The sequence below is a fragment of the Canis lupus genome, chromosome X (assembly GCF_003254725.2).
Source record: "Canis lupus dingo isolate Sandy chromosome X, ASM325472v2, whole genome shotgun sequence".
In the NCBI taxonomy this organism is placed as follows: Eukaryota; Metazoa; Chordata; class Mammalia; order Carnivora; family Canidae; genus Canis; species Canis lupus.
The window spans coordinates 63,861,184-63,876,122 of record NC_064281.1 but is presented as its reverse complement, the minus strand read 5'-3'; positions in this window follow the sequence as shown (position 1 = coordinate 63,876,122).

The following is a 14,939-nucleotide window of genomic DNA, read 5'->3' as shown; positions in this document are numbered from 1 at the left end:
CCTTGGATTGTCATTTTCATGTAAATTTTTGTTGTGGAAGAAATAAATTACATAAGTATGTCTTAATCCTTTAGTAATTAAGATTTTTAAGATTAAGGATTAAAAATTGTATAGTGACATGTGACTTATAATGATTAAAATATGATATAAACAGCTCAACACTCATAGTTACACTGTAAAAAATGCCTTAATTTGTTTAATAATTGCATAGGATGCATTTTCCAATTTTTTAACTTGGAATTTTTAGCCAAATACAAATCTCACTTTTAAATTGGTAGGACAGCCTGGGTGGCTTAGCAGTTTATCACTGCCTTCTGCCCAGGGTGTGATTCTGGAGAACGGCGTTGGGCTCTCTACATGGAGCCTGCTTCTCTCTCTGCCTGTGTCTCTGCCTCCTTCTCTCATTCTATGTCTCTCATGAATAAATAAATAGAATCTTTTAAATAAAATAAATAAAATAAAATAAATAAAATAAAATAAAATAAAATAAATAAAATTAAATAAAATAAATTGGTAGCTTTGGAAACATTAAATATTAATTTTTTTTCAAAAAAGAGTACAAAAAGGAAAGCCATATAATCATGTGATTACAAAAATATCCCATTTTAATGACTTCAGTATAAATAAGTGTAAGGCATATGAAATAAATATCCCTCAAAATATATTACATGTAGATTGGCAAATGAAGGGAAAATTCAATATTTTTTAAAAATACATTTTGGTTTATTTTAAATTCAAAATAATTAAATATAGCTCAGTATGTAGCAAAGTCCACAAACCTAACAGTTTCAGTTAATAAATATTAAAAAAAAACAATGGAGATAGAAAGAATAGTAGGAAGCTAATGTAATAGTTCAAAAGAGTGATAATGTGGACTTGAAATAGTGCAGTCATTTAAAAGATAGACTCAAAAGTTTTTATAAATGCAGAACCAGTAGGACACAGGGATTAATTAGATATGTAAGGTGAGAGAGATGAAGTCAAAGATAACCTTTCAGTTTCCTTGGGCTACAGAATATAACTGGAATTATGATTTCAGGTGAAGATGTAGGAAAAATAACTTTCAGACTTAGACAAATGGATTTGCAAGCGCTAGTGGAAACTACTAATTTCCTTTGACTACCCTATAGATGTTTAATCTGGAGAAGACTTTAACATTCATCTAGTTGGTAGTTTCATTTTACTTGTGGGGAAAATAGGCCCAGAATTAAGAAAATCATACAGCTAGGTAATGACATCCATAACTAAAACCTAAAGTTATTGATCCCTGAATGTTCCATCATAACACACTACCAACAGGTCTAGCTCTGGAGATTTTCATTCCATTTCATGATTATTAATGTAGAAAGACAATTTGGGATTAACTTTTTCATTTACTCTGTATATAGGACATATACCAAATAACCCCCTAATAATATAAAATTAATTTAAAAATGAATTAACTTAGGGACGCCTGGGTGGCTCAGAGGTTGGGTGTCTGTCTTCGGTTCAGGGAGTGATCCCGGAGTCCCAGGATCGAGTCCTACATCGAGCTCCCTGCACGGAGCCTGCGTCTCCCTCTGTCTATGTCTCTGCCTCTGTGTGTGTGTCTCTCATGAATAAATAAATAAAATCTTTTAAAAATGAATTAACATAGTGCTAGAAGATAGTGTATCCCTTTTTGTAAGTTGCCTAATAGGCAGTCTCCTGAAAACCATCTCTATGATGTTAGTGAGAAGATTTTAGATTAGATCTGTTATCTAGCTATTTTGTGAGTGTGTGTGTGAGCTCCTTATTTCCTCCAATTAGGTATATGACCTATAAGGAAAGCCATTATTGCAAGAGGTTAACAGCTGAAATTCAGGAATAAAAGCTGCAAGGGTTTACTATCTACTAGTAACTATAAGAGTTTAAGAATGATAGTAAAATATTTGCTGACACTAAGTAAATAAAATTTAAAAAATTAAATGACTTGACAACACAGTCTTATGTCTCCCATCACTTGCACCTTGAGAATAGCACTTATGCAAAATAAAACCCTTTTAATTAGACAAAGACATTGCTTACAAAACAATCCCTTGCATAAACGTTACTAAAAGTTAATGAAGGTAAAAGGGGGAAAAAGTAGAGATTTCAAGGTTGACTGTGATGCTAAAACAGCAAATTCAGAGTGTTGCTTTCTTGAGACATTTTGACATTTTCACAGTAATAAATTTATTTGAAGGTATATTAGTACCACTAATTGCAACATTTATTGTCATTGGAAAATATTGTTTAATTTTATGGCAATGTTATCAGTTTATGGCTCAGAAAATCATTATGTAATAATAACATTTCTCTCTTAATGTAAATAGTATTCTAGCATCAAATGGTACCTGTTAGGTATATGCTTGTAGCTTCATTAGAAGTTGTATAAAAATAGCTAATTTTCATAAATTTTGTAAGTGGTTAGAGGAAGATTTAATTTCTTGAGCTGTTCTTGCTGGCTGAATGGTGATGGTCACTGGGCTGTGTTTTATGGGAAAATTCCTTGTGGTCTGGCTAGGATTCTGTCTCAGATGAAGAGCAGAAGTTCAAGGTCCCAAGAATGGTTCCTGCTGGAATGAAGTTTCCATCCAAGTGAAAATATTCTGGGAGGCATGTCTTTAGGTTGGTAAGAACTCCAGATTCTTATTTCAATTGAATTCCAAAATTCTCAAATTTAAAAACCACTCATAATGATAATTAATCAAATTTTTACTTACATTCTAATTAGTTAACATACAGTGAAATATTTGTTTCAGGAGTAGAATTTAGTGATTCATCATTTACATACAACATCACGTGTTAATAGTAATAAACGCACTCCTTAATACCCATCACCCATTTAGCCCATTCCCCTCCAGGTCCCCTCAGGCAGTCCTCAATTTGTTCTCTATAGTTAAGAGTCTCTTATGGCTTGCATCCTTCTCTCTTTTCTTTCCATTCCCCTATGTTCACTTGTTTTGTTTCTTAAATTCTATATATAGAATTAACTCGATCTAAAATCTAGAACTCATTAAATGATAGAAATAACTCATCCATCTTAAATGAATTTCTAAAATCTGTTAGTTTTCATTTATTTAAATTCCAATTAATTAACACACAATGTAATATTGGTTTCAGATGTAGAATTTAGTGATCCATCACTTACACACAACACCCAATGTGAATCACAACTAGTCTCCTTTATCCCCATCACATATTTAACCCATTTCCCCGACCACCTCCCCTGCAGGAACCCTCTCTGAATTCTCTATGGTTAGGAATCCATTTCCTGCTTTGCCTCTCTCTATGATCATCTATTTTGATTATTAGATTGCACATAAGATTGAAATCATATGTTATTTGTCTTTCTTTGACTTTCTTATTTAACTTAATACTCTCCAGCTCCATCCATGTCATTGCAAATGGCAATATTTCATTCCATTTTATGGCTGAATAATATTCCATTATATATATAATATATTGGAATAATATAATAATATAATATATTATTATTGGAATAATAATATTCATATATATATATATATATATATCACTTCTTCTTTATCCATGCATCAGTGGATAGAGATATTTGGGTTCTTTCCATAATTTGGCTCTTGCCGATAATGCTGCTATAAATATCAGGATGAATGTATCCCCTCAAGTTAGTAGTTTTGAAAAAAAAACATTAATATATTTGTATCCTAAGGTAAACACTTAGTAGTGCAATTGCTGGATCATATGGTATTTTTATTTATATTTTTGAGGAATGTTCATACTATTTTCCAGATTGGCTAGATGAATTTTTATTCATGCCAACAGGGAAAGTGGGTTTCTTTTTCTTTGTATCCTTGTCAACATCTGTTGTTTCCTGTGTTGTTAATTTTACCCATTCTGACAAGTGTGAAGTGATATTTCATTTTGATTTGTTTTTCCTTTTTGTTTTTATTTGTATTTCCCTGATGATGGATGAGTGGTATTGAGCATCCTATCATGTTTCTGTTAGCCATCTGTATGACTTTTTCAGAAAAATGTCTGTGCATGTATGTCTTCTACCCTTTTTTAAATGCATTATTTGTTTTTGAGGTGTTGAGATTGATAAGTTGTTTGCATATTTTGGATAATAACTTGATCGTATATGAGATTTGAAATTATTGGCTCCCGTTCCAAAGGTTGCCTTTTGGTTTTCTTGATTGCTTCCTTTGCTGTGCAGAAGGTTTTTTTATCTTCCTGAAGCTCAATATTTATTTTAGTTTTTATTTTCTTTGCCTCAGGAGACATATTAGTAAGACGTTCCTAAGACTGATGTCAAAGAAGTTACTGCCTGTGTTCTCCTCTAGGGTTTTGGTGGTTTCCTACCTCACATTTAGATCTTTCAACCATTTTCAATTGTGTGTGTGTGTATGTGTGTTGTTTTTTTTTTAATTTTTTTCTTAAATTTAGGATAGTCACAGAGAGAGAGAGAGAGAGAGGGAGAGAGAGAGAGGCAGAGACACAGGCAGAGGGAGAAGCAGGCTCCATGCACTGGGAGCCCGACGTGGGATTCGATTCCGGGTCTCCAGGATCGCGCCCTGGGCCAAAGGCAGGCGCCAAACCACTGCGCCTCCCAGGGATCCCTGTGTATGTGTGTTGTAAGAAAGTGGTCTAGTTTCATTCTTTTCCATGTTGCTGCGCAGCTTTCCCAACACCATTTGTTGAAGAGATTGTATTTTTCCATTGCATATTCTTTCCTGCTTTATCAAAGGTTAGTTGTTCATATATTTGTGGGCACATTTCTTGGTTTTCTGTCCTTTTCCACTGATTTATGTGTCTGTTTTTGTGCCAATATCATACTGTTTTGATTACTACAACTTTATAATATAACCTTAAGTCCAGAATTGTGATGCCTCCAACTTTGATTTTCTTTTTCAAGATTCCTTTTCTATTTGGTGTCTTTTATGGTTCCAAATTTTAGGATTCTTGGTTTTAGGTCTGTGAAAAATGTTGGTGGTGGTTTATAGGGATTTCATTAAATGTGTAGATTACTTTGGGTATTACAGTCATTTTAACAAGATTTGTTCTTCCAACCCATGAGCAGAGTATTTTTCCATTTCTTTAAGTCATCTTCAATTTCTTTCATCAATATTCTATAGTTTTCATAGTGCAGATATTTTACCTCTTTGATTTGGTTTATTCCTAGATATATTATGATTTTTGGTGCATTTGGAAATGGGTTTGATTCTGTGATTTCTCTTTGTGCTGCTTCACTATTGGTCTATAGAAATACAACAGATTTCTGTACATTTAATGTGCATCCTGTGACTTTACTGAATTTGTATATCAGGTCTAGCAATTTTTGGTTGAATCTTTAGGGCTTTCTACATAGAGTATCATGTCATCTGCCAATAGTCAAAGTTTGACTTCTTCCTGGCCATTTTGAATGCCTTTTAGTTTTTTGGACCACTAAAGCTAGAATTTTCAGTACTAGGTTAAATAACAGCAGTGACAGTAGGCATTTCTGCCCTTTTCCTGACCATAGAGGAAAAGCTTGTTTTTGCCCCACTGACGATGATATTAGCTGTGGGGTTTTCATATATTGCCTCTATGATATTGAGGTATGTTACATGTATCCCCGCTTTGTTGAGTTTTTTTTTTTTTAATCATGAATGGATGCTGTACTCAAATGTTCTTTCTGCATCTTTTGAGAAGGTCATATGTTTTCTATCCTTTCTTTTATTGATGTGGTATGTCACGTTGATTGACTTGCCAATATTGAAGCACTCTTGCAGGCCAGTAATAAATCCTACTTTATTGTAGTGAACACTTCTTTTAATGCACTATTGGAAACAATTTACTAATGTTTTAATGAGAATTTTTTCCATTGTGTTCATTAGAGCTATTGGCATGTAGCACTCTTTTTCAGTAGACTCTGTCTGGTTTTAGAATCAGAGTAATGCTGCCCTCATAGAATAATAGAATGAGTTTGGAATTATTCTTTACATTTATATTTTTTGGAATAGTTTGAGATGAATAGGTATTAACTGTTCTTTAAATGTTTGGTAGAATTCACCTATGAAGCCATCTGGCCCTGGATTTTTGTTTGTTGGGAGATTTTTTATTACTGATTCAGTTTGCTTGCTCATTATCAGTCTGTTTAAGATGTCTATCCATTTCTTCCAAATTGCTCAATTTTTGGCATATGATTTTTAATATTTTCTTATAATTGTATTTCTGTTCCATTGGTTGTTATTTCTCCTCTCTCATTTATTATTTCATTTATTTTGGTTATTTTTACTTTATTTTTTTAAGATTTTACTTATTTATTTTATTAATGTTTAAGATTTTATTTATTTATTTATGAGAGACACAGAGAGAGGCAGAGGCACAGGCACAGGCAGAGGGAGAAGCAGGCTCCATGCAGGGAGCCCGACGTGGGACTCGATCCGGGTGTCCAGGATCATGCCCTGGGCTGAAGGTGGCGCTAAACTGCTGAGCCACTGGGGCGCCTGATTTTACTTATTTATTCATGAGAGACACACACACAGAGAAAGAGGCAGAGACATGGGTAAAGGGAGAAGTAGGCTCTATACAGGGAGCCCGATGTGGGCCTTGATCCCCGGACTCCAGGATCAGCTGAAGTCAGATGCTTAACCACTGAGCTACCCAGGCCTCCCTCTCTTTTCTTTTTGATAAGCCTAGCTAGGTGTTTTTCAATTTATTAATTCTTTCAAAGAACCAGTTCCTGGTTTCATTGATCTGTTCTACTGGTTTTGTTGTTGTTGCTATTTCTATATCATTTATTTTTGCTTTAATCTTTATTTCTCTTCTGCTGGGTTTATGCTTCATTTGTTGTCGTTTTCTAGCTCCTTTAGGTGAAAGTTTAGGTTTCTTATTTGAGACTTTTCTTGCTTCTTGAGTAGCCCTATATTTATATATACTTCCCTCTTAGAACTACTTTTGCTACATCCAAAAGGTTTTGGACTCTCATGGTTTCATTTTCATCTATTTCCATGTATTCTTTAATTTTCTTCCATGATTTCTTGGTTGACCTATTCATTGTTTAGTAGGATATCCTTTGACCTCCATGTATTTGTAGACTTTTCAAATTTTTTCTTGTGGTTGATTTCAAGTTCCATAGTGATGTGGTAATAATATAAGCATCATGTTATCTCAGTTTTTTTAAATACTTATTGATGCTTGATTTGTGACCTATTATGTGATCTATTCTGGAGAATGTCCTATGTGTACTTAAATGGAATATGTATTCTGCTGCCTTAGATGAAATGTTCAGAATATATCTGTTATGTTCATCTTATCTAGTATGTTATTCAAAGCCTTTGTTTCCTTCTTGATTTTCTTTTTAGATGATTTGTCCATTGATGTAAATGGAGTTTTAAATTAATCTACCATTATTGTATTATTACAATGAGTTCCTTTATGTTTGTAGTTAATTGTTTTATATATTTGTGTGTTCACATGTAGTTGCATAAATATTTACATCTGATACATTTACATCTTTTTTTGATACTTCCCTTTATTATGATATAGTGTCCTTCTTCATTTTTTGTTACAGTCTTCCGTTTGAAATATAGTTTGTCCAGCAGCCCTGGTGGCCCAGCGGTTTAGTGCCACCTTCAGCCCAGGGTGTGATCCTGGAGACCCAGGATTGAGTCCCATGTCGGGCTCCCTGCATGTAGCCTGCTTCTCCCTCTGCCTGTGTCTCTGCCTCCCTCTTTCTCTCTGTGTCTGTCGTAAATAAATAAATATAATCTTAAAAATAAAAGACATATAGTTTGTCTAAGTATTGCTATTCAGTCTTTCTTTTGATGTCCTTTTGCATGATAAATGTTTCATCATACTCTCATTTTCAATCTGCAGGTTAGTAGGACTAAAATGAATCTATTGTAGGCAGCATATGGATGTGTCATGTTTTTTAATCCATTCTGACTCCCTATGTCATTTGATTTGAGCACTTAGTTCATTTATATTGAGAGTGATTATTGCAAATATGTATTTAGTGTCATTTTATTACTTGTTTTGTCATTGTTTCTGGAGATTTTCTCTTTTCCTTTTAAGTCTTTATTGCTTTTGTTCTTTGTTTCTCAAAGAGTCCCCTTTAATATTTCTTGCATTGTAGGTTTAGTTGTCACAAACTCCTTTAGCTTTTGTTCATCTGAGGAATTCTTTATCTCTCTATTCAAAGGTAGCCTTGCTGGATATAGTATACTTGGTTGCAGATTTTTTCCTCATCCAACACATTGAATTTATCATGCCACTCTCTTATGACTTGCCAAGCTTCTGTTGATAGATCCACTGCTACCATATTTCTCTTCCCTTGTAAATTATGGACTTCTTTTGCCTTGTTTCTTTTAGGATTTTTCTTTATCACTGTATTTTACAAATTTAACTACAATGTGTCTTTTTGTCAGCCGTTTTTTAAATTTTCATGGGATTTATCTGTTTTCCTGGATTTGAATGTCTGTTTCTTTCCCCATGTTAGGGAAATTTTCAGGTATAATTCCTCAAATAATCATTCTGCCCATTTTTCTCCCTCTTCTTCTTCTGTGAATCTTATGATATAAATGTTATTATGCTTGAAGAAGTCACTGTATACCCTAACTCTACTTTTGTAATGCAAGATTTTTCTTTCCCTCATTTGTTCAGCTTCATCTTTTTCCATAATTCTATCTTCTATATAATTTATTTATTTTCTCCTTGTTTCTCTTTATCCTTGTGGTCATTATATTCAGTTGGCTCTGCATCTCAGTTATTGCACTTTTCATTTCAGCCTGATTAGTTTTTTGGGGTTTTTTTTTTAGCTCTTTTATCTCCAAAGTAGTGATCTTCCTGATGTCTTCTGTGCTTTTCTCAAGCCCAGCTAGTATCAATATGAATGTCTCTTTAAATTCTGCATTAGAATTACTCATATATGATTGAATTAGATACCTGACTGTGACCATTTCTTATTTTATTTGTGATGAACTCTTCTGTCTTGGCATTTTGTCTAGGTTTCTGTCTTCTTTTGTTTGTTTAGGAAGCCTATTATAGTCTTTCCTCCTTTATCGAATATTAGTTGACCATAAAGTTCAGGGTCCACTTCTGGGTTCTCTATTCTATTCCATTGATCTATGTGTCTGTTTTTGTGCCAGTACCACACTGTCTTGATGACCACAGCTTTGTAGTACAACCTGATACCTGGCATTGTGATGCCCCAAGATATGGTTTACTTTTTTAAAATTCCCTTGGCTATTCGGGGTCTTTTCTGATTACACTGGAAGAAAGACAGTCTCTTCAATAAATGGTGCTGGGAAAATTGGACATCCACATGCAGAAGAATGAAACTACACCACTCTCTTTCACCATACACAAAGATAAACTCAAAATGGATGAAAGATCTAAATGTGAGACAAGATTCCATCGAAATCCTAGAGGAGAACATAGGCAACACCCTTTTTGAACTCAGCCACAGTAACTTCTTGCAAGATACATCCACGAAGGCAAAAGAAACAAAAGCAAAAATGAACTATTGGGACTTCATCAAGATAAGAAGCTTTTGCACAGCAAAGGATACAGTCAACAAAACTAAAAGATAACCTACAGAATGGGAGAAGATATTTGCAAATGATGTATCAGATAAAGGGCTAGTTTCCAAGATCTATAAAGAATTTATTAAACTCAACACCAAAGAAACAAACAATCCCATCATGAAATGGGCAAAAGACATGAAGAGAAATCTCACAGAGGAAGACATAGACATGGCCAACATGCACATGAGAAAATGCTCTGCATCACTTGCCATCAGGGAAATACAAATCAAAATCACAATGAGATACCACCTCACACCAGTGAGAATGGGGCAAATTAACAAGGCAGGAAACAGCAAATGTTAGAGAGGATGCAGAAAAAAGGGAACCCTCTTACACTGTTGGTGGGAATGTGAACTGGTGCAGCCACTCTTTAAAACTGTGTGGAGGTTCCTCAAACAGTTAAAAATAGACCTGCCCTACGACCCAGCAATTGCACTGTTGGGGATTTACCCCAAAGATTCAGATGCAATGAAACGCCAGGACACTGGCACCCCTATGTTTCTAGCAGCAATGTCCGCAATAGCCAAACTGTGGAAGGAGCCTCGGTGTCCATCGAAAGATGAATGGATAAAGAAGATGTGGTTTATGTATACAATGGAATATTACTCAGCCATTAGAAACGACAAATACCCACCATTTGCTTCAACGTGGATGGAACTGGAAGGTATTATGCTGAGTGAAGTAAGTCAATCGGAGAAGGACAAACATTGTATGTTCTCATTCATTTGGGGAATATAAATAATAGTGAAAGGGAATATAAGGGAAGGGAGAAGAAATGTGTAGGAAATATCAGAAAGGGAGACAGAACATAAAGACTCCTAATTCTGGGAAACAAACTAGGGGTGATGGAAGGGGAGGAGGGCCGGGGGTGGGGGTGAGTGGGTGACGAGCACTGAGGGGGGCACTTGACGGGATGAGCACTGGGTGTTATTCTGTATGTTGGTAAATTGAACACCAATAAAAATAAATTTATTATTAAAAAAAGGAAGCCTATTATATTTTATGCTGCTGAAAGCAATGGCTTTATGATAAAGAGGTCATATAATTTCCAGAGACTGGCACTTCAGGAAGTTTCTCTCATGTGTACTCTGTGCACTCTGCTCTTGTGTTATGGCTGATTCATCTCTCAGATCATTCATTTGAAGGGGTTCTCCTTGCCTGCAGTGGTGTGTATTTTCCCTTTGGCCAGTGTGATGAGTTTTACCTAGGTGTGCTCTGGTGTGCTTGCTAAAACCAACCTCTTGTTATTTCCACTAGAAATGAAGCTTTGCAGGACTGTATGGTCTCTCTATATATGAAGTGTATTGATGTTTATGCTGGCCTTCTGGGAGAGGGACCTGCTGCAATGGTTGTTGTGCACACTTGCCATAGAAAAGTGGTACTAGCAAATGGCACTGTTACAGACTTCATGTAAGCAGGTAGGCACTCAGTCTTGGCACCACGTTGTTTACTGAAGTTGCCTTATGCTGAGGGGCAGGGGAGGGAAATGGCACCAGCCCACAACTTTGTCCCTTAACAGGGAATCCATGCATGTTGTTCTGAGGGAGGCACTTAATGAGAAGTGAATAATTTCCCATTATGCATCACAGGCATTTTTCAGATCACCGATTTTACACTCTATGTCTCTGTGTTGCTTGCCTGCATGGAGAAGTGCAACATGCTTTGGACTTTACTCTAGCCAGTCTGCTGACTTTTTAAATTCCAAAGTTCATGGACTTGGTGTGGTAGGTCCCTGCTCTCATCTTTTGGAAAATAGTCTTAATATGCTGGGAATGATGAAGATTTGACCCTGAAGGGAAGTCATGCCAGAGTGCAGAGGCATGGGATTTGGAGCAAGTAGGCTAAATAACAGTGGCCTGGTTAGCTGCCTTCAGCAAGTGTTGAGTGGCAGGTGAAGGAAATGGTGACTGTCAGTTCTTTTGTCCCTGGAGAGGCAATGCCACCTATCACAGATGCACTCCAAAAAGTGTGAAGTTTCTCTCCATGCTCCTTAGAAGATCCTCAAATCACACAGTTGGCACCAGGGTTGTTTGCCTACTTCTGCTTCAGAATTAGGGCAGTGTCCTCAGGTCTCTATCATAGCCAAGCCTGGCAACCTCTGGATCTCCACTCTTTGAACTCCACTGGTTGCAAAAGCTGACGAAATTCAGCCCTTTTCATTTTCCCAGCAATGGCTTTGGGGAAGTATTCTCCTTGTCCTTATCTCTATGCACTCCACTCTTTCTCCCCTTTCTCTGTGACCAAGAATCCTTCTTCTCTACAGCATCTATTTCTCCCTCAAATCACATCGCCATACTTCCTACCTTCCTCGAAGTGGCCTCTTCTCTCCATCTAGTTGTGAAGTTTATTCTATAAGTCTTCAGGTAAATTTATTGAGTATTCAGAATGATTTGATATTATGTAGCTGTGTTCAATGGATGAGGCAAGTCGAGTGTCCTCCTACTATGCTGATATCTTACCTCTCCTCTCTGAAATCCTAAAATCTTATAAAAATAATTCATAGCACATTGAAATTTTTACTAAATACCAATTAAAACCCTTAAGGCAAGACAGATTTGGAATGCATTTTTTTATTTTTAAAGTTTAAAGATTTTATATTGTATATTGCTTAATTCCTCTACTGAGATCTAGAATAAGATGAATAATCAAAACCGTTAATATTTATTTAGGCAAATATATGAATGTTCATAATAAAAATTTGTTAGCTCATGCAAGATTTTGCTGCCTAATGAAGTTTTATTCCACCGTTATTGAAAACAGGTAAACACAAAGATGACTTTTGTTCTCAAACATTTTTGCATTTTGGAACTAAGAATAAAGTTTTGAGTACTTGTACATAGTGTAATAACAAAGACGTCATTGCAATCCTTACCAATTACACACATAGAAAGAAAGTAAATAATGGTATTGATGCTACACTTTGTTTTTTTTTTTTTTAAAGATTGTATTTATTTATTCATGAGAGACACAGAGAGAGGCAGAGGGAGAAGCAGGCTCCATGCAGGGAGCCTGACGTGGGACTTGATCTGGGGACTCCAGGATCACGCTCTGGGCCAAAGGTGGCGCTAAACCGCTGAGCCACCTAGGGATCTCCTGATGCTGCACTTTGATTCAGTAGAAGTGCTTTTATTAAAAAGTAGAATTATACTATTAACAGTCAACTCCACAGAGTTTGATCCTACAGAGGGAAAACAGTTTTTCAAAATGCTTTATTTAACTTTCAGTTTTGATACTCAAAATAGTTTGGAAGTTTTCAGTGTTTTAGTTACAACAAAAAAGGTGGACAAACTGAAATGCATCAATGTTCCTCAAATCATCAAACAGTTGAAGTCATAGGGAAAACCATCACCTTGAAATTTAAGAATGGAAGCATTCCGGAGATATACAGCAATTGAAATGGGCTTATTTCAAGCAGAATATGCTGCTGTCATAAACTGGTAGGAACATTTAAACAATTATCTTGATATATGTCTGAAGTTACATATAGAGTAGCTTAAGAGTGAGAAACTACTGAGTACACCAGTTTTAGGAAGCCATCTCATTGTTAGCAGTTTTTCTAGAAGCTCACCAGGTTTTCATGGTGAGACAGAAAGAAACATCATCTCAAAAGACAAAAATAACAATACTAAAAGAACTTGTAGCCTCTATTACTGATTGCTACAAGAAAAATTAAACACAACTAAAACCCTAACCAAATTAACATAAAATCTCACACTAAAGGCCTATGTACCTCAGTTCCTTTTACCTGGCATATCATGCCCTTTTTTCAATAAAATATTACAAGAGCTACTATAAGACAAAAACTAAACAAACAAATATTATAAAAATTTAATTAGAGTAAACACCAGAACCAGATTCAGATATGCCACAGACATAGGAATTATCACAAATTAATAACTATATTAACATGCTACAGGCTTTTTTTTTTTAATTTTTATTTATTTACGATAGTCACACAGAGAGAGAGAGAGAGTCAGAGACACAGGCAGAGGGAGAAGCAGGCTCCATGCACCGGGAGCCCGACATGGGATTCGATCCCGGGTCTCCAGGATCGCGCCCTGAGCCAAAGGCAGGCGCTAAATCGCTGCGCCACCCAGGGATCCCCATGCTACAGGCTTTAATGGGAAAAGTGAACAACAGGCAAAAAGAGATGGTTTGTAGCAGCAGAAAAATAAAAACTCTAAGAAAAAAATCAAAAATAAATGCTGAAAATCAAATTATTGTAACAGAAATGAAGAATGTTTTAAATAGATATGGCCTCCCAAAACTAAATCAGAAAAAAATGAAAAATATAAACAGTCCAATTACCAGTACGAAAAAAAAAAAAAACTGAATCAGTAATCAGAAAACTCTCAGCAAACAAAAGACCAGATGGCTTCAGAGGTAGATACTATTAAGCACTTAAAGAAAAATTAATGCATAAACATCTACTCTTCTCAAATTATTCCCAAAAAATAGAAGGGGAAGAAGAGTCTCCAAATACATTCCATGAGGCAAGAATTACTCTGATACCAAAATTAGAAAAAGAGACACACACAATAAAACAACACAGCAGGCCAATCTTTCTGATGAATATAAATGCAAAAGTCAGTAACAAAATATTAGCAAAGCGAATTCAACAATACATTAAAAAATTATCACAATCAAGTAGGACTTATTCAGGAAATACAAGGGTAGTTGAATATTTTCAAATCAATCATCATGATACATCACATTAACAAGAGAAATTTTAAAAATGATCATCTCCATGAATGCTGACAAAGTACAGCATCCATTCATGGTAAAAATTCAACAAAATAGGTTTAGTGCAGATATACCTAACATAATTAAGTTCCTATATGACACAACCACAGATAACATCATACTCAATGGTGAAAAACTGAGATCTTTTCCCCTAAAATCAAATACAAGGCAAAGATACCCACGCTCATCACTTTTATTCAATATAATACTAGAATCCTACCCACAGCAATCAAATGAGAAAAGTACAAGGAATTTAAACTGGTAAGAAATAAGTAAAACTCCTACTACTTGTAGATGACATGATACTGTGTATAGACAACCCTAAGTATGCCACCAAAATACTCCTAGAATTGATACATGTAAAGTAACAGGATACAAAATCAATGTGCAGGAATCTGTTGAATTTCTATACACTAATGATGAAGTGGCAGAAAAAAAATTAAGAAAACGATCCCATATACATTTGCACCTAAAAGAAAAAAATACTTAGGAATAAATTTAATCAAGGAAGTGAAAGACCTGCAGCCTAAAAACTATCAAACATTGATAAAGTAAGTTGAAGACAACACAAACAAATTAAAAGTTAACCCATGGTCATAGATTGGAAAAACCAAGACTGTTAAAATGTTCATACTACACAAAGCAATT